The sequence below is a fragment of the Gadus chalcogrammus genome, chromosome 1, assembly GCF_026213295.1.
Source record: "Gadus chalcogrammus isolate NIFS_2021 chromosome 1, NIFS_Gcha_1.0, whole genome shotgun sequence".
NCBI classification, from domain to species: Eukaryota; Metazoa; Chordata; class Actinopteri; order Gadiformes; family Gadidae; genus Gadus; species Gadus chalcogrammus.
In genome coordinates this window covers 32,125-57,567 of record NC_079412.1, presented here as the reverse complement: position 1 = coordinate 57,567, position 25,443 = coordinate 32,125, and the positions used below count along the sequence as shown (strand labels likewise).

At 43.6% G+C, this 25,443-nt stretch overlaps 2 long non-coding RNA genes across 3 annotated transcripts; both read right to left on the bottom strand.

Moving 5' to 3' along the window:
* Positions 1–1,894: 1,894 nt before the first annotated feature.
* On the bottom strand, positions 1,895–10,340 carry LOC130389514 (uncharacterized). The gene is made up of 3 exons (XR_008896565.1): positions 5,197–10,340; positions 4,948–5,003; positions 1,895–4,618 (listed from the first exon to the last, which is right to left on the bottom strand). It is a non-coding gene; the product is annotated as an uncharacterized LOC130389514 (long non-coding RNA).
* A 3,480-nt stretch (positions 10,341–13,820) lies between these two features.
* Positions 13,821–17,339, bottom strand: LOC130389573 (uncharacterized). 2 transcript variants are annotated; one of them, XR_008896580.1, is made up of 4 exons: positions 15,596–17,339; positions 15,433–15,507; positions 14,064–14,580; positions 13,821–13,992 (listed from the first exon to the last, which is right to left on the bottom strand). It is a non-coding gene; the product is annotated as an uncharacterized LOC130389573 (long non-coding RNA). The 2 variants fall into 2 exon arrangements; XR_008896575.1 differs by having other exon boundaries at positions 13,821–14,580.
* Positions 17,340–25,443: the final 8,104 nt, after the last annotated feature.

Genomic DNA, 25,443 nt, shown 5'->3' with positions numbered 1-25,443 from the left:
ACGCCACCGGGACGATATTTACATGCTTCTGATTGACTAATGAATTGATTCAGCTATTCCCCCAGAAGTCTGGGGTCAAAAGGTCAAAAGGAGACGGCACCACGCCGGGGTGGATCCAGATCTCGGGCAACAGCGCAGGGTTGCCAGGTCCTGCAAAAAACGTGCCCCCCACATACCGTTCAAAATCCACCCAAAATGTCCTAGAAGAATCCCAAATAAAAAATGATATTATTGGCCATTTTGGCCAACCTTTTGAAAGTAATAATATTTGAGGGAATATTTTTTTGTTGTTGTTTTAGCAGCGAAATGCACCATGTGCGTGTGTGCGTGTGTGTGTGTGTGTCTGTGTCTGTGTGTCTGTGCGTGCGTGTGTGTGCTTGTGTGTGCTTGTGTGTGTGTGTCTGTGCGTGTGCGTGTGTGTGTGTATAACACGCTATTTTATGTTGAAATGCGACGTAATCCAGTGTTCACGAAAAGTACACTGTCAACGTATGCTTTTGGCGACTGGGTTGGCTCTCAGATATACGTGTTTCTAACAAGATGATATCATTAAAAGTTACATAAAGTAACAGTTTAATAACACAAACGCAGGAAGCACGTGAGCTGCTAGTTTAGCGAAAGCAACCTGACGTCGTTGAAACATGCGAGCGAGCCGATCAAATCCTAATAACTATAAAACTAAAGATCAGACACAATCACTGACTGAAGATTATGCAAGTAAAAAGTATATTTCTCGCTAGAAATGTTATTAGAAACACGTTTAACAGTGAATCGGTCCTAAAATATTGCATTTCCCATTCAGATAATAAAGATTAATATAAGCTACGCCGTGTTCCGGAGCCGCGGGGGATTCTGGGAATTGGGGTTCTCAGTTGACAAATGGGGCTTTTGTTAACTTGTTTTGTTGTTAGGATTAAGTGGGGTTAATGGGTTCGGGATGTTATGTGGTTGTGTGTTGTTCTATTAACATTGTTCGTGTGTTCATTATTGTCGACACCGTCACCGAGAGCGACGTGACCATCGTTTCGTGCAGCTGTTCCGTGTTGAAGTCTTGTTCAATAAAAACCAACTCTCGTTGTCGAGCGTTCAATAAAAACCAACTCTCGTTGTCGAGCGTGCCCCCCCCCCTACAAACGTGTCTCTCCCCCCCCCTCAACAAACGTGTCCCCCCCCCCCTTCAACTAACGTGTCCCCCCCTTCATGGGTCTGATTCGCCGATTTCCCATGCTGATATCCCCGAAGATTCTCGGGCATCTTCGACAATTTGGCTATAGATTGTCTCATTACACGCTAAATAATATAATTATAGCCTTGTAGTGACCGTAACATAATTCACCTACAGTATTTCGTTATGTGTTGTTCTTTCAATTGTGTTGTTGTTTACTGCATGTCATTTACGTTCTTGGTGGTTCAGGGATCGCGGTCCCTAAGGATTACGTGCGTCTCATGACGTCACAGACCATGCTGGATTTGTTTACCTTCAGCACGCTTTGTTTTCCGGTTTTCTTTTTTACAAAATAAACGAGTCACACGGCTGTGTGCTCAACGTGCGAAGTTGTGTTCTTAACTTATTGCAATTTCCACAGCCTAATTATATATATAGGTTTTTGGCATAAACATAACTAGGGTGCACTGTATCTGCGCACACCCTTTCTGAAGCCTCTCTCTCGCTCTCTCTCTCTCTCTCTCTGTCTGTCCCTCCCGCTCTCTCTTTCTCTCTCTCTCGTACCGTTTTGTGGAGCACGTTAATTGTCTTAGAACACTCCCATTCAGAATGCATTGGTTTACATTTCGTTTTGTGTAACACGCAAAAAGTCGGACTATCGTGCTCGGGAACACGCTTCAATAGATTAACGTTCGTGCGCAGGAGCACGCAATTGCGTGATACCGGGTTGTACATTCAGGCACTGTAAATAAATATATGAAATAAAATGATTGATTACATTACAATCTACTTCATTCTTTTCATTATTATTTTCTGTAAAGACTTGAACATTTATGTCTATGTACTCTTTATAATCTATGTATCAGTAGCTATGCTGTAGCTGCTATGTTATGTTTTTGGATTCTGCATGCACGGTCCAAATCGAATGAATAAATACAGGGATATTGTTTCCAAAACGCATATGCATACAGAAAGTGCATGTTTAAACATGTGTCAGCAATTGCAACTATACATTCTAGGTAGCAGTTAATTAGATATTTTGGACGATGCAAATGCTGGACCATGCATGCTGTACTGCTAGCAGTCATTCAACACTGATTCATTTGAAAAGTAGTACATACATCGAAAATAATCAGAAAGGAAATACATATTACCTGTTTCCCCCACCTCCAATGACAGATCTTGCCATGCCCGATCTTTTAGTCTGATGTCCCTGTATGTGTACATGGACTGGTCGTACAAAATTGGCCGAGAACCAACGGCGATTATAAGTTGGTCCTCCATTTTTCAATTAACTTCTCATCGCTTTCCAGCTTTACAGTATCGTCAGAGCCCGAGTCGCGTCACAGTGCTTAAATTTGCATACGTGATCTGATTGGATGACGGATCCGTCGCTGCCGAAAAAGTTGAACATTTTTCAACTTCTTGACTGAGCCGAAGGCTCCAACGGAACGGACGGATCCACAATGCATTGCGCGTCCGTCCCCATTCAAAGTCAATGGGGATCAGTCAACGGACGGAGGTAGTGGGCACGGGGCGTTAGGGAGGCCGTGTTGAGACGCTCCGGAGTTCTTCCTCGCCCTGTGCCGGTGAGTCCCGCTCCCCGTGCTGACATCGCTGCCCCGCGTCCTCTCTCTCCTGTTGGGCCATGCAGCGTGGACACCGCGTTTCCACTCTCTGGCTCCGAGATTCCACGGCTGTCAGCCCCTCGGCCCCTTTTCCTTCCGACCACATTAATAGTCGGACACTCCATTATAAGGAACACACGCTTTTTCAACGCTGCAACTCACTTTTTCCCCGGAGCCACGGTCCCTGTCATCACCAGCAAACTTCCGGGGCTTCTGCGCTCGCTCCCGTCCTCAATTAGACGTGTGATTGTCCACGTCGGAACATACGACATTGCTCATGAGCAGTCTGAGCTCATCAAAAAAGATTCATTTCATTTTCATGTGACAAGAGTGTCTACTTTTCTGGTCCCATCCCCTCTCTGGGCCGTGGAGTGGGGCGTTTTAGCAGACTTCTCAGCCTCCACACCTGGCTCCAATCCACCTGCACAGCTCTAAAATTTGGTATTATTAATAATTTCGATCTGTTTTGGGACCGTTCACATTTATTCAGGCCAGACGGTATTCACCCCAACTGGTGGGGTAACAAAATGCTAACGGCTAACCTACAGCACACTGTTCAATCAACCTCACATGCATGACTGTTTATCCCCTTCTCCCCGAAACATCCGCCCACTCAGATCACTGTTCCCCCCGTCAGTTCCCCCTGCCAGTCACGTCACATCTGTCGCTGACACTCGCACCGGAAAGCCTCCCTATACAATCCATCATTACACAGGCGGATCCGGATCTTTCTCGCACCATTTCCATTAGTAATAGGGTTCCTGTAACGATTAGATGCCTACCGGCCAAACTCAACAGGAATCCTAAACACAGAAATATTAATAACATAACAATGATCCGGACCATAACCCCAGTAAAGATTTTAGCCCAGCATAGACCTTTTAAGATGGCTCTTTCAAATGTAAGATCTCTCTCTAATAAGACTTTTATTTTAAATGATTTCATTTTTTCTGCCGAGTTGGATTTCATGTTTTTATCCTGTTTTGAATCCTGGTTACAACCCGGTGATCACTGCAAGCTCGTTGAAGACTCCCAGACTTTGACTGTATTAGCCAGCCTAGGGTTTGTGGCCGTGGTGGCGGCCTTGTAACAGTGCATTTAGTTTAAGCAACATAAATGCACTCAAATTCCTTGGAATGTTTTTTCCTCTTTTGAAGTGCTGTTGCTTAAACTAGGTGGCCCAAACCCCGTCATTCTTGCAACATTCTACCGACCCCCTAAACCAGCTGGCCCATTATTATCAGAACTCTCTGAATTTTTATCTAGTCTTGTTCTAAACCATGATAGAATTGTGCTTTGTGGGGATTTTAATATCCATGTTGATGACCTGTCTAATACCCTTGCTACTGATTTTTTAAGCATCACTAAGTCTTAATTTTGAACAACATGTTTCTGGTAAAACCCATGGCCATACTCTGGACCTCATTTTTAGCCTGGGCCTGAGGATACCATGTGTTAAGGTCATGGACATGTGTGTATTTGATCACCTTTGTATTGTTTTTTCCTGTGAACTTCTGGCTGCTTGCACTGCCTCACATTGCACAAAGTACACCCGCGTTTGGCAACGCCTTGGCTCAAAGGCGTTGAACATAGGGAGACAGACACCGTCGGGTAACGTTCATTACAATAAACTATATTTATTGACAGGCAGTTCCATTAATCAACAGGGGCGCAGAGAAGACAATGCGATCCGCTGCATCCAGCCGTCAAACCGCGTCTATCAGAGAGAGAGAGAATGGGCCCACAGGACACTGCCTATATCCCCGGCATCCAGAACACGGCTGCCTCCAATTCCATCGTTACGCCAGGCACACTCAAGCTCCTCCTGCAGGCCAAAGGGAACAGTACCATACATAAACAATATACAACCATATTCCTATACCCTACAGGCAGAGGGGGGAATAGGCCTAGCGCTCAAGGCACAGAGCGGGGCGTCACATCACTCCCCCCCAAAAGACAGGAGCCCACCTCATGGGCTTCTGGGAAAAACATTTCAAAATCCCAATCACCACAAGTTATTTTATCCTTGTCCACATAAACCCATAAAAAAAAAACATATTTTTAATAACACACAGGCCTAGAGGAAGACCCACACATGTCGCAAAAATGCACACCAAACCAACAGCCAAACACTCCACAAACAGTCTTACTCACAACCTTATTACTGCCTCCACTCTCCCGCATATCCGGCGCCTGGATACACGGGACACCTGAAGCGGAACATGACATGAGACAGACAGACAGACATTCACCCTCAGTGAAACAGCAGTGGCGGAGGTCACAATGTGAAGAGCGCAGTGTTTGGCCAAGAAGGAGTGATCTTGGAATGAAGATTGGCGGTCACCAGAGAGACTTTTTGAACTGTTTATTTAGCACAAATGACTGTCTTGCACAATATTTTACCTTTTTTATCTAGTGCGCTTGAAACTGTGTTTGCAAGCTTAACAGAGGGGGAAGGTAATGCGAAGATGTGAATGGGATCTTCACTGTATTCAACATGTTTTAAAAGATTCACATGCTCCTGTCTGGCTGGTTAGCCGTGATAGTCTGCAGCTGTGGCTCATAGGCTAATTGAGCCACCCCCATTCTGGTGCTCCTTAAAGGGAAACTTCACCCATTTCACATAAGCTTTGTATTTTTAGAACCCCCCGCATATTTTTGAATGGTCTAGCATCATTCCCTTATTTTCTGGAGAGACTGGAGAGATCCGTATCGATCTCCAACACTTCCTGTTTTTAATGACGCAATATGACGATTTTTGCGTATAAGAAAACAGGAAGTGTAAGAGGAGATGATTCTCGTAAGACTACAACCACTAGTCCCACCCCCCTCTAGGGGGTGGGACCCACTGACGCTACAGACCTATTAGAGCAGTGCCAGTGGGTGGGACTTCACCAGCAGAAACTAACATCCACAGCGTCTGAAGCTAAGATAACAGAGGCTGTTGATAAAACTGAAGTACATTGGCGGAGGGTACTGGATCTGACATAGAAGATGGCTCCATGCAAAAGTTCACCATTTCGAAAGAAATACAAACGAGGACTACCGTATTTTCCGTACTATAAGGCACACCGGATTATAAGGCGCACCTTTAATGAATGGCCTATTTTAGAACTGTTTTCATATATAGGGCGCACCGGATTATTAGGCGCATAGAAAAGAAGATACTGCAGTCAAACGTTTGACTGGGGTTGTGTTATGCATCGACAAGACCGAGCTGTGCTATAGAGAATGTCAACAAAACAGTCAGATAAAGTCAAACTTTATTAAGCGTTCTGACAACTCCGGTCACTCCCATGGTAACGATGTTCAAACGTTAATGTGCATATTAACAATATCTGATCAATATCTCTTAACAATAAGCTCACCTTTTCAGTTCATTCCCCGTCTACGAATTCCTCGAATTCTTGTGTTTGCGAATTGAACAGTTGGGCGAGTAGGCCTACGGCATCCAACATGCCCGGATTCCTCTCGTCATTATCCGAGTCATTGTCGCTGTTGTTGCCTGGCAGTTCAGAGATTATTCCTGCCTTCGTGAAAGCTTGGACCACAGTGGAGACTGTTATATCAGCCCAGGCATCCACGATCCATTGGCAGATAGTGGCGTAAGTCGCCTGGCGCTGTCTCCCCGTCTTGGTGACGTGTATTCGCCTTCTTGGCCCCGTCCACGCGAAGCCGATTTTTTGGGTGAAACCGCATAAAAAAACGCTTTTGGTGGACACGGGCTACGGCCACACCAAACGCGTGTAACGTGCCTAACTTGTCGCTTGATCATTGTGTGTCACAAAAATTGGTTCAACGCGCCAAGGCGCCTGTGGCTGCGCTGGATTTAGGAGTCCGAGGTAGGAAATCCAAACGCCGCCATGTTTGGGTGCATGATAGAGTTTAGATCGGGTTAGATTAAATAATCTCGGATATAAATAACAATAATATAGTCCGCCAAGACGTTGAGGTTGCTTAGCAACCAGAGACGCTGTCCATGCAAGTGAATGGAGCGTTCCCTCTTCGTCATAACTATCAAACCAAACATCCTTCAAATTCAACGAGCGAACATTATGAAATTAAAATGCACATTTCTCGCTAAAAATGTTTACATAAACGCATTTAATGGCGTAACTATGTTACTATTTCCACCCAGAATAAGGAAAGATGTCGGCCGTATGCTTCTGTGCAAGCGTCACTACTCTAGTGACGTCGGTTCAAGCTCCACGCTGATTTGTTCCATTAGTAGATGAAACAAGGAGGTGTCCGATAGGCGGAGATGATCAGCGGGAGTGGCCGCCAGCGAAGCTGTGCATGGTGGGAGTTGTTGTCTTCAATCCACAAGCGCCAAAAAGTCACTTTCTGCCTTTTCTCGGTCAAGACGGCACCAAATTAGAATTTTATTTTATTATTCGACTACATATAGGACCCAATTTCAATAGGTCGACCTCCGCCTTCCCAAACTCGCTCCATATCTGATTGATCAGGTCGTGGTGCAGAGTCCAGTCTCCTGTTTGGGGACCCCCCCTCGACATTATGTCGGCCCCTCTGTTCAGGACACCGGGGATGTACGCTGCTCTGATGGAGAGCAAGTGTGTGTGCTCCCAGCGGGTCAAATCGGGGCCCACTGATAGGGGAATGGTCACTGTGCGCCGCCGTTGGCGCACCGGGTCGATGCGCAGGCGAGAAAACCATCTCTGCAGCCGCCTCATGTGAAGCAGCCCCAGTGGCACCACCGTGTGAGCGGCTGACATCAGCTTTTTTGTTTGAATCTTCTTCCTTGGAGCGAGCTATCAAAAGCAGATCGTCCAAGTAGAACAGTACTCTCATTCCTGTTACGTGCAGCGGCCGGAGAGCCGTCTCCACGCATTTGGAAAACGTTCGTGGGGCTAGAGAATAGCCGAAAGGGAGACGGTTGTACTGGTAGTGTGACCCTTGGAATGAGAAACGCAGGAATTTCCTGTGTTTGGGGATCACTGTGACGTGGTAGTAAGCGTCCTTCAAATCTATTGAGGTGAACCAGTCGCCCGGTTTTACACACTGTAACACTCGTCTGATTGTTAACATGTGAAACGGCCTCTCCGCAATGCATTTGTTGAATCGGGCTAGATCGAGAATCAGTCTCAGCCCTCCTGTTTTCTTCGGTACAAGGAAATAGCGGGAATAGAATCCCTGCATTTCCTCTCCCTTCGGGACCGTGGCAATCACTTTTTCGCTAGAAGCTGCTGGAGCTCCGCCAAAAGTGACAGCTGTTGATCCTTTGATGAATGCTCAGAACGATGACGTCTAGGTTGCGCGCCAGTTTCAGTTGTAGTCAGAGGAAGACAATGGAGAAGGATACGAGAGAAGCTATTCGGTCTGTTGTGGGATCGCTGCCGAAAATCGATCAATTAATACCGGAGCAAGAACAAGCTTTGCAGAGTTTTGTTGGTGGCAATGATGTTGTGGCGCTTCTCCCCACCGGGTTCGGGAAAGGTTAGATTTTCCAGCTGGCTCCGTTAGCGGTGAAGGAGCCGGTCCCGTCGCATGACATACGTCACGACCAAACGCTATGCGATTGGTTATGGCAGATCCAGAGTGGCACTGGGCAGATCCAATCATTTTAAAACTTCTACAGACACCCGCCTCCAAGTGAGTGAACGTTTGTCAATTGAGCAGTTCCAGACCTTCTGTACAAATTAAATGAAGTACGAAGGTCTGGTAGGACCAGGCTACTGATACGTGACTGTAAGACTCTTATGTCTCTGACTTTTCATCTGTGTCCTGCTACACAACAAATCGATGGGTGGATCAGAATTGTCATTTTTAAGAGACAGTTGAATTGTTAACAGTCTCTGCAGCCACCTCCTTTTGGCTGATATGAAGGTAAGATTGAAATATTGTTACTTTTTACAGAGTTTGCTTGGTGGTTCGCTAATGTTGCATGGTCTACTAGCAAGCTGAGGTATATGCTAACGTTAGATTGACTCATTCAATTTCTAATGTGGTGAAATAAATGTCCCTGGTGCTTGTCAAACTTCATAAAGTAACGTTATGCACTATTTCAAAGTAACGTTATGCACAATTTATTGCTTGCAATTCTTGAACTTGTTCTTTGAACTTGTGAAATTGGACTTTAAAATAAACATTAAAGTTTTTATAGCCCATACTTTATCATGACTACATAATTGAAACTCCTTTAAATCAATTCAATTTATACACTTTATTTTTTGGGGGGAGGGGGGCGCCAGAAAGTAGGTAGTTGCACGCGTGTGTGTGGTCAGTGTCGTCAGCAACAGATCTGTGTTTCATTCCAGACTCAGCTGTTATTAGTCGTATCGTTCATGCTTAACTTGCGTAGTTTGGATGATATAGATGTTGTGTTGACTTTGACGAACCTGTTGAACGAACCTGCTCGCTGGCAGGTTTTCTTCAACTAACCCTGAGTTTCGCCTGCTCTTAAGTTGAAGCCTGCAGACGGAAGGCAGTGGCAGACATGGCGTGTCCTTTTATTGAAAAGCCAGTTGATGTAGAGGCGCAGATACTCCTCAGAAATCTCCGTCAGGTGAGGGTTATTAGACCCCGATTGGATGTTTTATCATTCCCTGATGAGTACCTGTTTGAGCATTTCCGTTTCTCTGCATCATCTATAATTTATCTAAACAATATTCTCAGCCCTCACATAGTTCACGACACATCGTGGACACGCTCTCAGTTCCGAGCAAATTCTTTGTATTGCACTGCGATTTTTTGCCAACGGCAGTTTTTTGTATAACGTTGGTGATGCAGAGCATGTGTCCAAGGCAACGGTCTGTCGGGCTGTTCGAAATGTGACACTTGCACTGAAACGGCTACTATACACGTTTGTAGTTTTCCCAAGTCACAGACCCAGCAGACTTCTCAAAGAAGAGTTCCACAGAATTGCAGGTAACAGTCTAAGCAATAATTTATTCATGTCATAAAGCTTTGAGACTTGAAGCACTAATCAGTCAATTTTATGTATTTTAGGGTTTCCAGGTGTGATTGGCTGCATAGATGGCACTCACATTCCTATCATAGCTCCTTCAATAAATGAAGGAGATTATGTGAAGGCAAAGACAAAACTAAAGTAGGCTGCTAACAACTAAAGTAATGAGGTTTAAACAAGTGGTTAATAACTAAAGACAATACAATAAACCAACAAAGAAACCAAGCACTCGCAAGCACTCGCAACCACTAGTAAACACTAGCAAATACACTCCAAAAACAAGCCAACAGAGCTCAACCAAAGCTCTGCCACAGCTCAAACCAAAGCACTCAACCCTGACAAACAAACACAGGACTATTTAAAGGGGAATGGGAGATCTGGAACAGGTGTGGTGATTGGGACCAGGTGTGCACATCTGAGAATTTGGAGAATGAAAACAGGAGGAGGAGACAGAACAACAACACAAACATACTACACAAAACAGAACACAATACATACAATACATGTAGGCCTATACCATGTATAACATATAAGACATACAGAACACTGTACGTAACAGTAGGCCTAAATAGTAGCCTTTAACATTCCAAATGAAATGTACTTCACTATACAGCTAATTACTGTTCTCCACTGTGAAGATCATATGTGACGCAGCCCACATGATAAATTATGTGGAAGCGAAGTGACCTGGGTCTGTGCATGACTCGCGAATGTTTCGTGAATCTACACTGAGTGCAAGATTTGCCCGTGGTGAGTTTATATATATATATATAGTTTATAGTTATATCCTATGATCAATATTTTGTTTCCTCCTATTGCAACTGAAACAATAAAGTGTATCTTGTATTATAATAGGAGAGTTTGATGGATATCTACTCAGAGACAGAGGGTACCCCTGCCAGCGCTATCTGCTGACCCCTTACGCTGACCCACAGCGACACTACAACTTGGCTCACTGCAGGACACGAGCCAGAGTGGAGATGACCATCGGCATACTCGAGGCCCGGTTCCTGGCCTTCGTAGGCTCAGGGTCACCCCGGAACGGGCTTGTGACATTATAGTGGCATGTGTGGTTCTCCACAACATTGCCCATATTAGAGAACAATGTCCTACTCTTTCCCCCAATGATCCAGATAATAATCCTGACCCCCCTGCTGATGCACGAGATGGAAGAGCTGTTGGAGCCATGATATGCTTCAATCATTTCTAACTGACCCATCACCTCCCAAGTGTCAAAGAACGACAATATGCCTCATTTTATGGGGTCTTCTTTATTTCCTAGAAGGGCAAATGTTGTACAGTTGTTATCCTTTGTTGTTGAAACAATTAAAAAACATCCACCTTTGAGCACGTCACCCACCTTTAACTGATGGTCCAGCAGTTGTGTTTCCTTTTTTGTTTTGGTGATCTGCAGCCTTATGTGCTCCATTTCTAGGTGTGATTTGTTTATTTGGGATTCTAAATATACTTTGTAAAGTTGTTTCACAGGGAGCTATAGGAACATAAATGACGTTGAATTTCACAGTGCCATGTCTACTTAGTGTCATTGTAAGTTGTGGGTCAATGCCAAGGGCGTCAGTTTGTTTTTAGAAGTGGTGGGGACAATAACCATAAGCTTGAGTGTGGTCTGAAAAGTGCTGGGTACCCTTATGTAAGCTATTCATCCATTCAACGCTGCATTACAATATGCTCTACAGTGCATTGTCAGGTGTTGAAATTATTCAAATATTCGAATACTGGTTCGGAAAATTAGTATTTGAAGCTTAAATCAGTATTCTGAGCTTTTTTCCACGTAGGTGACTTTACCAGAGCGAGGGAGGGAGGCAAACTATAAGCGTCAGCGACACCAAGCAGAGAAGCGAGAGAGGTGGAGGAAGAATAGATATCTTGTTTCCCTTTACTTTAGAACACAACATTAGCGGGATCTCTGGAGGAAAAGTAATACTTAAAACAAAGTTGTTTGTTTACGTTCGCTGTACAGCGCCGCGCCAAGCTGTGACTAGCTTGCTGCAGAGCGTGAGCGTCTTGGGAATACCCGGTCAATATAATGGATATAATATGGACACATAAGACAATCAATATTCGGTATTTGTTATGGATTTATTGTACAAATTCCCTGAAAAGATGCACGTTCCAGGATGAATTGAAAAGCTCCCGTAAGGGCTGAGATGACAGAGAACAGCTGATTTGGAACGGAGCAACAGCTGTTCGCTTTCACAGGGAAAAACTAAGGAACTTCAACCTACTTAGGCCTACTAATTAACGTTCAAAAGCTATTAAATCTTCAACAAAATATGCAGATACTGTCAAAATCGGTTCCAGGGAGTATATAAGGATTATTAATGTTGTTTTTGATGGTGTTTTTTTCTGAAACGAGTATTCGAATATTCGCTCGGAAAAACCAACGAGTATTCAAAGCCTGAAAAATGGCATTCGGGCCAGCCCTATGAAGATCCTATTCGAACAATAAAAGTTGAAAACCACAGTTTGTGTTTTGGCTTGTTTTGCAAAACAGCGTTGGAAACACCAGGGTATTGGCTCGGGATATGTAGGCCTAATACTAATACACACAGGACAAAGAACAGTGTTGGCAATTTAACACTTATCTTGACATCAACAAAGTTTACCAGACAAACAATGCCAGACTGTAAAGGGGGTACGAAATGAAACGAGGTACTGAGCATCAGCCTTTTGAAGACGAGCAAGGGCTGCTGGTAGCATATGTTATGCTGCATTAAAAAAAGAAGAAATACAAGCACCCAGAGGAGAATTGCATCTGCCAAATCCTGACCACCAGTAAACACTTGCGAAGGACCAATGTAGACTTCACTCGTTACAACATCATAAGAAAATTGTCCGCAAATAAAATCCCCTTCAGTTTAGGATAATCACACAGGTTATGCGAGAACATATTTATATCAGTATAGGCCTACCGGGCTCCAAGTCGTCACATATCTCAATCAGACAAAACCAACTATAACCACATTGGCATAGCAATCGCACCGTGTGTAGCTGCTACTAGCTGCAATCTATTGAATGCATACTAACTGGAGCACCAACCAGAATCAGATCACAATCGCTTGGGACCGTTGGTAACCTTTGGCCAGGTCATCACGATTCACGAGCAAACAGAACCTGCAGCAAAGTTTACGTAAACCAATTTCTTACCTTATGTGGCCCTCCACATGCAGGCTAGATGACGTATCCATATCGATATTATCCAGTGTCACAAACATGCTTTTTATAGGAAGCAAAAGGACCGGCTATTTTCTGAATAAAAATGACAATTTTGGCTGTCTGTCTTGAAACTTCTCCAGTGCGTTCACACCAAACGCAACGGGACGACAAGATCCCATACAAAGTGAACGTATAGACGCGTATCGGGTGAATATTTTTGATTTATCGCGCCACACTTTCGCCGTGCACAGGCAAGCGCATCCACGAGGATTTGTGGCGCTAAAATGTTCAACTTTGACACGAATTTCGCGTGATGACAGCCAATCAGCGTTCAACAGCGTGGCCACTGAGTGACATGTGTAACGTAACAGCCAATCAGCGTTCAACCGTCAAACTCAGCGCAGTGCAGTCCGGGGTGTACTGCAGCATGGAGGAGAAAGTGATTGTTGCCGTTGCCGTTTGCGACTCTCGGAGCTCTATATATAATAGTATATAATATAATATAATTGTATATATAATATCACGACCAAAAGCTCTGTGTGCCTCCGGATGGCCGTAGCGCAGGGATCTCATAGGGATTGGGCTTCTCGGGACGGGAGTCGAGGTTTGTTTACCGGCGTTGCCATGGTTTCCGGTCTTGTGTGTTCCAACGGTTTATTAGGTAGGCCTATCTAATAAATGATGTCTTCGAGCGCGCCTATCGCATGATTTTAGACTCGACGATTTCGGTTGAGTATGTGGGGATTTAAAAAAAAAAATAAAAAATTCTTTACACATTTTTAAAACTGGTGGGGACAAAATTCGTATTTCAAATAGTGGGGGGGACATGTCCCCCCCGTCCCCCCCGTAATCGACGCCTATGGTCAATGCTGAACAACATCTTACTGAGGTAAGCTGTGCTGTGGAGGTTGATGGACCTTCTTCCTCACTGTAACTTCCGGCATTGCTCTGTTAGAGAGAAATAAGTTGCAAGTTGTATTGTGGAACAATTAACTGAAACCAAAGTTATTAAAAAAAAAGAAGGTGTAAACCTCAACAGGCCTCTCTGCATCTTCCCTCTCTGTGGCAGCTGATAAGGTGTCTTCATCATCCTCCTGTAATGAAACAGAATGTTTGTTATATTCTACCCATTATGACAAATCTGTGGAATATTAAGAGTACTTACAACAGCATGGAGGTGTGTTATGGCAGAAGGCTCCACGAGACAGATTACACCATCATCAGTAACTGCTAGAAGATTAGGATTAGACAGTTGATGATTACCCAGAAAAGTGCCCCACCTAATTACCTATTTTTTTTTTTTTACAATAGTGTGCAGGTCCCATCAAAATTGTTCAAACTGAGTCCCCTTAAAATAGATTGATATCTGAAAGCAACAGCAGCCAATTACAAAGAACTGTAGCCTACTGCTACAAGAAAAAAAATCAGTGCGGCAAGTGGTTTCTAAGATGAATGGGTGGCCATTACTGAACACTAGAAAAAGGATTAATGTACATGCCATTCATTTGAATAACTTACCTCTTATGTAGGCCCCTGTGTCCTGGGGCGTGGCTGAGCTCCCCCCAGAGATGCCCTCAGCATCTCTGGGGGGCCATCTCTGAGGGCCATCTCTTCAGCCTCTGTGAGAGGTGGTGGTGGTGGACCGCCACCTGTTTTGCGTGCCTCTGCCTTTTTTCTATTTGCTATAATGGAGTTTAAATTTGAAGATAACTAGAAAACACAAATTTGGAGACTTGTATGTATAAAAGGCATTTAGGTGTTGCTTTCATATAGACAATATTAAACACTGGCAGTGTTGGGATTTTTCTTTGTTTAGCAGATTTCCCTAATTACTTAAATATATCTATCACATGTTGAATGCAGCTGTCATGCCAAATTTTTACCGGCTGCGTCATCCATACGTAATCCATTCCAAACCTGCCTGGCAACAGATGATCGCGTCGTCCGTTGCCTGGCAACGGACAATCGCGTCGAATGACGTGAAAGGTTCAGAACATTCGCAAACCTTCTATCTAGCGATCTGTTATCTGTATTGTGCTATTTCGTCCTTGACCTGCTTTAAACACTCAGTTTACTTGCTAAATTTGATTCAATTAAATACAATACAAATATAAAGTAAAAACAAGTGTTATCTAGCGATCCGTTTTCTGTATTATGTTATTTCGTCTTTGGCAACATGAGCGCAAATGTTTTTTGAAACCCGCTTTAAACACTCAGTTTACTAGCTACATTTGATTAAACAATTAAATACAATACAAATATAAAGTAAAAACAAGTGTTATCTAGCGATCCGTTAACTGTATTTTGTTATTTTGTCTTTGGCAACGTGAGCGCGAATGTTTTTTGAAACCTGCCCGGCAACGGACGACGCGATCATCTGTTGCCAGGCAGGTTTGGAATGGATACGTATGGATGACGCGCCCGGTACAAATTTGGCAGCCGGTACAAATTTGGCATGACACAGCCACTAAATGCTGTTTAATGAGGGCAGGCTAAACAACATCACAAATGCTTGTACGTAAATTATACCTTACCTGTTTGAACTGCATTTTTATATTTCATTTTTAGTTGCTGCCAAGTCCGTTTGGGGCCTGTTGGGTTGCACGCACCTGTGCACACAAACACACATATGGAATATAATTGTTGAATAAGTGGAACATTCAAGAGAAAACTTTTTTTTCTCAAATAAATACTCACGCATTGACTCGGTCAGCTATTTTTTCCCACGCGAGCTCCCGCTTTTTGGCTGCTGCCATAGTATTGCTTTTTAGTAATAAGATATGCTCGCTTTCTGCATATGCAGTCATTAAGATTTGCAACTCCGCTGGGGAGAAGTAGGAGGATCGAGGCTTGTTAGTACTTGTTGCCATGGTGAATCATGTTATCTGTGTTCCATTGATGAGGGCTTTTTATATCCTCATGCACGAGCTTCACTCAGATTTACCATGACTCAGAGTTGATTGAACTAAGCGTTATCACTAGAGCCGTCAGTTAAACTCGTTATTAACGGCGTTAACTCAAACCAATATTAACGGCGTTAAATTTTTTAACGCACGATTAACGCAAAATATATATTTATATATTTATTTATTTTTGCGTTGGCAAACGTCGATTATTCACCTGCTTTCTAGCAATAACTAGTCACGTTAGAAAAACTACACCATACCGGATCTAGCTACACCGGAAACAAAACATCAAGCACGCCGCACAAACCGGTTGGGGCAAGCCACAGCCAAAAGCTAATGTAAAGTCAGACATGGACGCCAAAACAATTATTAATGGAAAGTTTATATTTAAAAAGTTGCCAAATGGTTCCATTGACAAGAACAAAGTAATATGTGTGATTTGCCGTTGTGAACTGAGCTATCATCGCAGCACGTCCAGTCTGAAATACCACTTGGTGGCCAAGCACACGGCCAATGCAAATTCTCTTTCCCTGCCCCCTCGTGAAAGCCAGACAACAATGGATAACTTCAGACAGAAGCCCATGGATGCCACAACTAAGAACAAACTTACTGCAGCCATTGCTAAATGGCTGGCCACTGCATGTAGGCCTGTTAACGTTGTTGAGGACGAGGGTCTGGTTGATATAATTCGCATCGCATCCAATGACACGACCTACCAATTGCCTTCGAGAGCCACCATTACAAGCCACGTACAGAATTTGCACGAAACGGAGAAGGCTAAGGTACAGCAGGCGTTGGAGACGACAGAAGCAGTCGCGCTCACTGGTGATTACTGGACGTCCGTCAGTAATCTAAACTACCTCGGGGTAACAGCCCATTACTTTGACCGACAGTGGGAACTTCAGTCGCATGCTTTGACTGTCATGAAGACAGAAGAGAGGCACTTCGCTGATGCTGTTGCAGAGCACTTTATGCAAGTAGCTAGGGAGTGGGACATCGAACACAAAGTTGTCTCACTGACCACAGATAGTGCACGGAACATGATTGCAGCGGCCAGGCGGCTCCCTTTTGAGCACATGCCGTGCATCGCACACAGTCTTCACTGAGGAGTTATGGTTGCTCTAAACAACAGCGCGTTTGACAGTGCATTGGCAAAATGCAGAAAAGTTGTGGGACACTTTAAGCACAGCCCAGCAAACCAAGCGGAGCTCGAGCTGCAACAAGTCAAATATCACCAGAAGAAAGAGCCACTCGCACAGGAAGTGTCGACCAGATGGAATAGTACCCTGGAAATGATCAAGCGTGTTCAGCGTAATGCTGAACCTCTGAGAGACGCACTGGCCCTGCACACAACCAACGTCGCCATGCCAACCGCTACTGAGCTGGGGAAAATGAAGAAGCTCGAAGCTCTGCTGGAGCACTGCAGGTAATTAATTGTGTATCCGTGTCGTGTGTATATCTGTTAGATTGTTTAATAATCAAAGTAGGTCTGTGTCAGAACAGTAACGTAAATTGTGTGTGTGTGTGTGTGTGTGTGTGTGTGTGTGTGTGTGTGTGTGTGTGTGTGTGTGTGTGTGTGTGTGTGTGTGTGTGTGTGTGTGTGTGTGCTACAGTAGGCGTAAATAGTTCCCCACTAAAGTGCTTCTCTTATTAATGCAGGCATGTGTCTGAACTTCTGGGAGGAGAGCAGTTTGTGTCTTGCTCAGTTGTGCTGCCAGGACTGTGTCACCTGTCAAGAGTGATGGAAGTCACTGAGGACGACCCAGCTTACATGATCAAGTTCAAGGGAACCTTCGCAGCAGACATGGAGTGTCGCAAGGAGAAGACCAACATCACATGGCTGAGAGTTGCTACATCACTTGACCCAAGGTCAGATTGCCATACTTCATTCTTACACTAATCCTCATTCTCAGCATTGTGTTTCTCTCAGTGTGTTTGTTTTGTTAGGTTGCTTGCTTCTTTTTATTTCCATTTTATTTTTTAATTTAGCTCTGTAGAGATAGGGATATTGTCACAATTTTGTTATACCTGCACCTGTACTTGTATTAAAGTTGATTTCAATTCATTTCAAGGTTTAAGGACCTCAAGTGTCTGAGCAAACCCGAAAGGGTTGAGGTGTGGGGAACGGTACGTGCCTTGCTCCAGGTGATGGAGAGGGAGAGGCCTGCACAGCCAGATAACCAGGTCACGCCTGAGCCTCCTAAGAATAAACTAAATCTCATGCTTGCACACAAGTCTTCGTCTGAGGAAGAGGAGGACTATATTCAGCAATGTCTGGAGCGCTACAAGGCGGAGCCTCGAACCGGCATGGATAACTGTCCCCAGGAATGGTGGTCCACACATGAAGGGGCTTACACTGAAATGGCCTGCCTTGCACGCAAGTACTTGGCAACACCGGCCACATCAGTACCTTGTGAAAGGTTTTTTTCAATCTCTGGTCATGTTGTGCAGAAAAAGCGGGCTTCCTTGTTGCCTGAAAACGTCAACAGGCTGGTCTGTTTGAGCAATTGGCTCAAAAAAAAAAGCAGTAGCCTGACTGCAAGTCACTGCAATGTTCAAGGCAGTATGTTCGTATGTTTGTTTAATTGCACTATAGGCTGAGTCCTAGTTTACCTTAGAAAGAAGCAGTAGCCTGACTGCAATGTTCAAGGCAGTATGTTCGTATGTTCATCGTTTGATTGCACTATAGGCTGAGTCCTAGTTTACCTTTGCACTTTGTAATTTTTTTTGTATTTTTGATCAGTATGCCAATGTTGTTTTCAATAAAGAAACATTTGCACAAGGCAAGCTGATGCACTTCTCCATGTTGATAAGAGCATTAAAATGAGAAAGAAATCAAGGGATATTTAGCATAGGAAAGAATTTGTGATTAATCGCGATTAATCAGAGTTAACTATGACATTAATGCGATTAATCATGATGAAATATTTTAATCGCTTGACAGCTCTAGTTATCACCTGTTCTGAAACCGAAAATTCAGAGTTTTACAGCTCAGAGTTGGTCAACCTAGAGTTAAGGTTTTCCGTTCCAAAGGATCACGGTATCTTAGTTGCTACAGAAACATATGCTCTGAATTAAACCTGGTCAGAGCAGGTTTTGCGCAGGTTAAGTTTGAAACATAACCCGGATTTGGGTATTTAAACCCGCGTTCACCGCAGATTTCATGTGTTCACAATGGCATGCCCTTTTGATGAGAGAACTGCTGATATCGGAGCGCAAATTATAAGTGCAATTGAGGGGAAAAACGGTCTGTCTGGTTACTGGACCAGATGAAATGAGACGGAGAGGTAATAAAGTCTGTCGGCACGAGGACCTTGGATTTATTAAGTGAAGTGGCAACGGTTATACAGAGTCATAAAGCATGAGAGATCGAATATGTCTAAGTCCCGAATCAGCGGTGATGGTTCGTCCAGAGCTTCGCCTCCGTGGAAGGTCTGCTCCAGAAGAAGATGAAAAGTCCCTGTGTGATACAGTCTTATGCTGTATCCTCCTCTTGATGAGGTGTGTGCGTTTGAGATGTGTGTGGTTCTGTGTGTTTTTGCTTGACCTTGGCTCTCAGGCCCTGGTATGTGCATGTGTATCTTCTTGTGTTCCTCCTAACGGGGGAGTGCCCCCCGAAGTGTCTCCTGTGTGATAAATTAAAACGGGGGAGTGCCCCCCGAAGTGTCTCCTGTGTGATAAATGAAAACGGCTCTCCCGTTCTTGAGGATGACTGGTGCATTGTCTGAGTGTCCACCATCTGCCTGCGTGGAAGAAATGGGGCCTTCGGCTCCGGCCTTGACCTGACTATATTATCATGTTTGTGTTATGTGTTCGTTGGGTTAGAGCAAGAGTTGACTATATTGTAATGTGCCTGCCATGTGATGTGCTCATCAGGCTAGGGTAGGAGTTAGCTATATTTGTAATGTACATTTGATGTACTCAGCAGGTTATTTTTCCCAACACAATCCAACGGGAGCGATTGATAAGACCACGGCTCGAAATCTTGGCATATCGGATGACTTTTTGCTGGAGTGGAGAGATATAGATTCTCGCGCAAATCCTTAATATATTTTAATAGCCTTACATAGCCAACACTACCAATCGAGGACCTGGCCTCAGTTCACTCCAGACTATTTGCGTAGCCATCCGTTTTTTGCAAATGGTAGTTTTATCTAGGCTATAATGTTGGAGATGCTGAGCACATCTCAGTCCTTTCTAAGGTTGCCAACTTTCAGAAATGAAAATAAGGGACGCCACCACGGGCCCGACTCCTGTGGGGCGGGGCGCCCGCAGCAGTGGTATGTTTTATTTTGTGCTGGTGTTTTTAGTAAAGAGTTGATCAAGAAAGCAATTAGTCATACTTAAAGCTTGAAATGCTTTATTACCACATAACATTCTCTTATAAAATGCAGTCAATTAAATCTTGAATGAAATCTCTTTGTGTGGCGTGTGCAGCAATGAACTTTTAAAATATAAACTAAATAAACTGAGAACTTCATGTTACTTTTTAAGTGCATAACTATAGGGACTCTCTTTGAACATTTTTACAAAAAAAACAAATAAACTTATGTAAAATAAGAGTGCAAAACATTACTCTAACCCTTCCCTCAAAACTGTTACTTCTTTTTCCAGGTGTACTTATTGTTACTATTTGATGCTATTTTAAGGGCGCATGCATACATGCGCATGCGATGCATACGGATTGCTTGTGCACCTCGCGCATATACTTTGCTTCTCTCATCTACCTAGCCGCACATTCTTGGTAAATTATTTGGGAAAGAATGGCTGATGCCGCGGTAATAAGTTGTACTTTTAAATCAATGCATCTGCAAACACCGTACAGCAAACACATATTTTCTTGACACGGACATCGTGTAGGCCTACATGCCCATAACTTTTAGGGTTGATGAGTATTTGATCGTGAAAAACATTGTTTTACCGCGAGTGAGTGTTTAAAAGAATGAATTAATGCGGGCGCGCGTGTGTGCTCTGTTTAAACACACGCAACGCATAATACAATCAATGGCAATGTCTATTACCGCGGGGACACATGCCTATTAGGATAGCATACAATACTGATAAGAAACAATGTTTATAATGTATTGCGTAGGCTATATCATTAAATAGAACCACAGTTACCGCATATCATATGTTATATACGTTTTCTTTGCCGAAATGTATTTGAGGACTCAGTATTTCTGAAGTTGTGGAAGAAAACCCCTTATTCAATGTGTGAATTAGGCCATATTATTTGGCAATAAACTGAGCCATTTGCAGTTTGAAATTCATGTGCATCTGTCTCATCGGAGACTGCAGACGCGCTGTCAAAATATCAACTTGTCCGATTCAAATGCGCTCATGGCTCTTAAAGGGGATGGGAGCTGGCACTCTCATTGGTTTGTTGGACGTTACGCCCAAACCACACCTACGGGTAACTAGGCTGCTTCAGACCAACCCTTTTGACACTTGCGCCGCAACGCAAGTGTCATTTATCCGCCTGTAAAATAGCGATAGCGCCGTAGAACCGCCCACAAAGCTACTTGCGCTTTGCGCTTCCCACTTGCGTTTCAGACCGTTAAAATAGGGCCCTCTGTCTTTCAAAGCGCTGTTGTAAAACTCTGAACAGGACTGCTCAAAGTTGAGAGTGATCAGGAGCTCACTTCTCATGAGCTCTGTGGAGCGCCTGTTCCTGCAGTCACTCCATTTGTTGGCCATTCTGGAGAAGATCCTTTCCACATATCCAGTGGATGCTGGGATGCTCAGGATGTGGCTGTTAGACAGCATGTTAGGCAGGTCAGCTACTTGAAAGAGAGCCACCCACCTGGCAGCCACACCTTTGGACTTCCATTCATCTTCAGCATCTTCTTTGAGCCTCTTCAGAATGGGTTATTCTGTGGAGCATTCATCATAAAGTTCATCCATGTTGACTTTATGGATGAGGTTGAGCTTGGTGGTTACCCTCTCAATGTCACTAAAGGTCATGGCGCCATGGTGCAGAGAGAGAGGTTGCAGTGAGAACAACCAGTAGTCTTCCGAAAAGTTGAACCATTTCTCAACATATGAGTGCTGTGTTGAGGAATGCAGTAAAATCTGCCCTTGCCATGTCAGCATCAATTGGACGGAGACGCTGCAGCTTCAATTTAGTTAAGTAGCCATAGAACTGTCAATCTCGTCTCTGTGTAAGTTTTCCATGATGGAATATAACTCAACACAGGTGGTTTCATCACTCTCCAGCTTCTTTACAACTTCCTCAAAGAGAGAGAGGATATTATTGCAGAAAAGAAGGTAAACCTCCACAATGTCTCCATCTTCCTCAGTTGAGTCCTCACTGAACTTTAACAATGCTCGAAGTTGTTTGGGACACTCCTCCCCCAGGCTGATGAAGTACGATTTCCGTGCAATCCAGGTTTGCATTAGCCGGGTGATGGCTGGATTAAGGGAGAACCACCTGGTTGCGACATGTCGCAGAATTTCCTGGAACTCAACATCACAAAACCTACAAAACTCTTTGAGTGATTCTCTTCATTTGGCAGATGGGGAAAAGAAGGCATAGACCTTCAGCACAACATTTTCCACATCTACAGTGAGCTGGTCAAGCGCATGCTTCACTGTTGTGCACAATATGGGCATGGCAGTTTCCTTAAAGCAGATCTTTTTGTTACTTCTTCAAGTTGGACAGAGTTGTGAATTCCATAATTCACATGTGTTGTCTGCAGTGCACTAAATGCTGTCACATGATCAAACGATAAGCCAAATTTGTCAAGCGACTGCTCTATGAGAGCTACAATCCCAGCAGCGGACTCATCTGCATTTACAATGAAATCGAGCATTTTGTTGGTGACCCCGCATTCTGGACTGAAGTATTGACCAGCAAGGGGGAACATCTTCCTGTTGCCTTTATTTGACGCATCTGTCTGAATGGAAAATGGGAGGGGTTTATCTGATGTTAGGGCCTTGAGAACATCAGCCACTGCCTTTGGAGCAAGGACATCTTTAACCTGCCTCTGCCTTTGTTCTCCCTATACATTTTTTTTTTTTTGAATTTTTGAATCCAGGAGAATCTATTGATTCAGTTTATGTGCACAGTCAACACTGTTGTAGCTGAGGTTGTGTCTGACTGTGTGGTACACCTGTGTCACCTCAGCTGCGGTAATCTAGAGAGGAGTGGGATGACATATTGTTGATTAAATTGAACATTTGTCTGCTGCCTGTCTTGTGACTCGGAAAGAAGTCAGGTCATCAAAACAGTTAAACCACACTAATAATATAATTGATGTAATGATCACTGAGCACTGCATTCCTCAAAAATATAAACATTTTGACACAGAATACACAAAGCTCTACAAACATTTTTAATCTAGGAAATGTATGTATATTAAAGATATTAAAAACGTTTTATTTTAACAAATGTATTTATTTATTTATTAACTGTTAATCCAATAGTATGATTTGTTCTTTAAATGGCCATATATAATATTTATATTGGCTAATACTACTGTATATTAAATAAATGGTCGTTCTCGACTTAAAACTCAACATCCTAAACAATCAATCAAACCACAACAGTTTACTAAAATAGGCTCTGCCCATGCACTGCAATGTTCTGGCAAAAGCACAACCAGATAGGAAATCAATCACAACATAATGTCCCATACCGTATCAACCTCAGGAGATGATTGGGGTATGAAGAACTGTGACACTGACGCTTGGGTCTTCTGTGATCTTTCATGTCTGCAGTGTTGTTCTCCTGTTGCATGCTGTCTGATGTCAGACAGCCCACCGTGCGCCACTGAAAACACTCGCCGACATATTTTACAACTTGCCTTGTAAACATCTCCACTGACGCTGTCCAGCCAAGGATGTGCGTCTTCCCACTCACGTCCGTACTTCTGCAAGCGTTTACGCTTTTGAGGACGTGGTGGAGTATCGGGTGTAGTGGACATTTTTAAAAGGCACGGGTTTTGTGAGCAGCGCCGGTGTGTGGTGTCTGTCGCTAGGCAACCGTGACCACCACACGCATGCGAAGACACACAGATGACCGGAGCGGGTCTTGCGTAGATCCCGCCGCGACAATATCCCGCCGCCGCGACCGTAGTATTCCCTGTGTTTTGTTTTGATCATTATTGTTAGATTTAGTATTTGTGTGTGTGACAGATATGTGTATTGGACATTTATGGAAATACGGAACAAATCCCGTCCCGTATTGGTTCAATACGGGACGCAACATTTAATTGCCAAATGGGTGATTCTCCGAATCCGGTGCCTTTTGTGTCCCACAGGTTTACGTCAAAGATTTAAATACAAAATAAACCACAAAATGCATTTTGAAACAAGATATGGAAAGATCCATGTGTCTTTGCATTGTAAAACACAAACATATTTTTTAAATTATGTTTTTAAAAAAATGATGGGTTGCTGAAGTATAGTGGTCAGCCAAATGAGCATGTCCCCACTAACCAAAGTTACTTTTTCATTGAATGTAAAACAAATAAAAATAGACAGCAACAGCAAGATTTTTCTGCTAATATAATCATTTGCCGGTCTACTTTAACCTAAACAAAAGAAATATGAGAAAAATACATGAATTATTTATAAATTTGCACTATTTAATCATGTCCCCTAGTTTTGTTCAACCCCGTAACAGCATACCAATCCCCCCCCTTTTTAAAATAATGGTTCAGTCCAACTTCCTAAGCACCCAGGAAGTGACATCACACAAGTCTTTTCCCGCTCACAACGTAAAGAGAGGTAAGTGTGTGCATGCTTTCTTACCTATATTTGATTGTTTTTATCATCAGACTGACATCGTCAAGCTCAACCTTTCAGCACTGTTACATGCATAACTGATATATACTATTATTTGGGGGAAAGCAAACAATTGTCTTGGGAAAATATATTATTTTTTGTTTCCCTCATGCCATAGCTGCTCCATAACCTCTAGCTAATGTGGACTTGTGGCTACATTAAGCTAAAATCTTCAACCCCGTAACAAAAAACACTGTTACGGGGTTCAATCATTGTTACAGGGTTGAAGGTTGGACTGTTCTTAGGCCAGCCAGCCAGCCTTTATCTGTTAATTCATGTTCATTACTTTCAGATGGCTAAATCAAATGCTGAGAGGCAAAGGGAATACAGGGCGAGAAGAATCGCTGATTCAGAGAGAAGGGAAGACTACCTAAGGAAAGAGAGAGAGAGATGGAAAAGAGATACAGATGCAGGGAAAAAGAAAGCAATCAGTGACCTGAGTGAGAGAGGTCAAAGACGTAAGCGTAAGGAGTGGCGGAAGGCTAAAGACAGACAGAAAAGGAGAGCTGAGATTGAAAACAGTGGGCCTACCTCTCTAACCCCTCCACAAAGTCCCGACAGTGAGATTCAAGATCCAGTGCAAGCCAGACCAGGGTCCTCACGGTGAGGGAAATATGTGGTTAGAAATAGTGCTTTGTTGTAATTATGATAGCTTGTTTAAACCAGGTAATTCAACACCTTCCCAGTTCCGATCCAGTTGTGTGTGTGTGTGTGGGGGGGGGGGGGGGGGATTCGAGAGTGGTGGGTTGTATAAAGTCAAGGGGTAGACTACATACTTCATGTAATATTGACATACAAACAGACAGACGGACAACACATAAATACACATAGAAAGCCATGGTGGTCAATTAT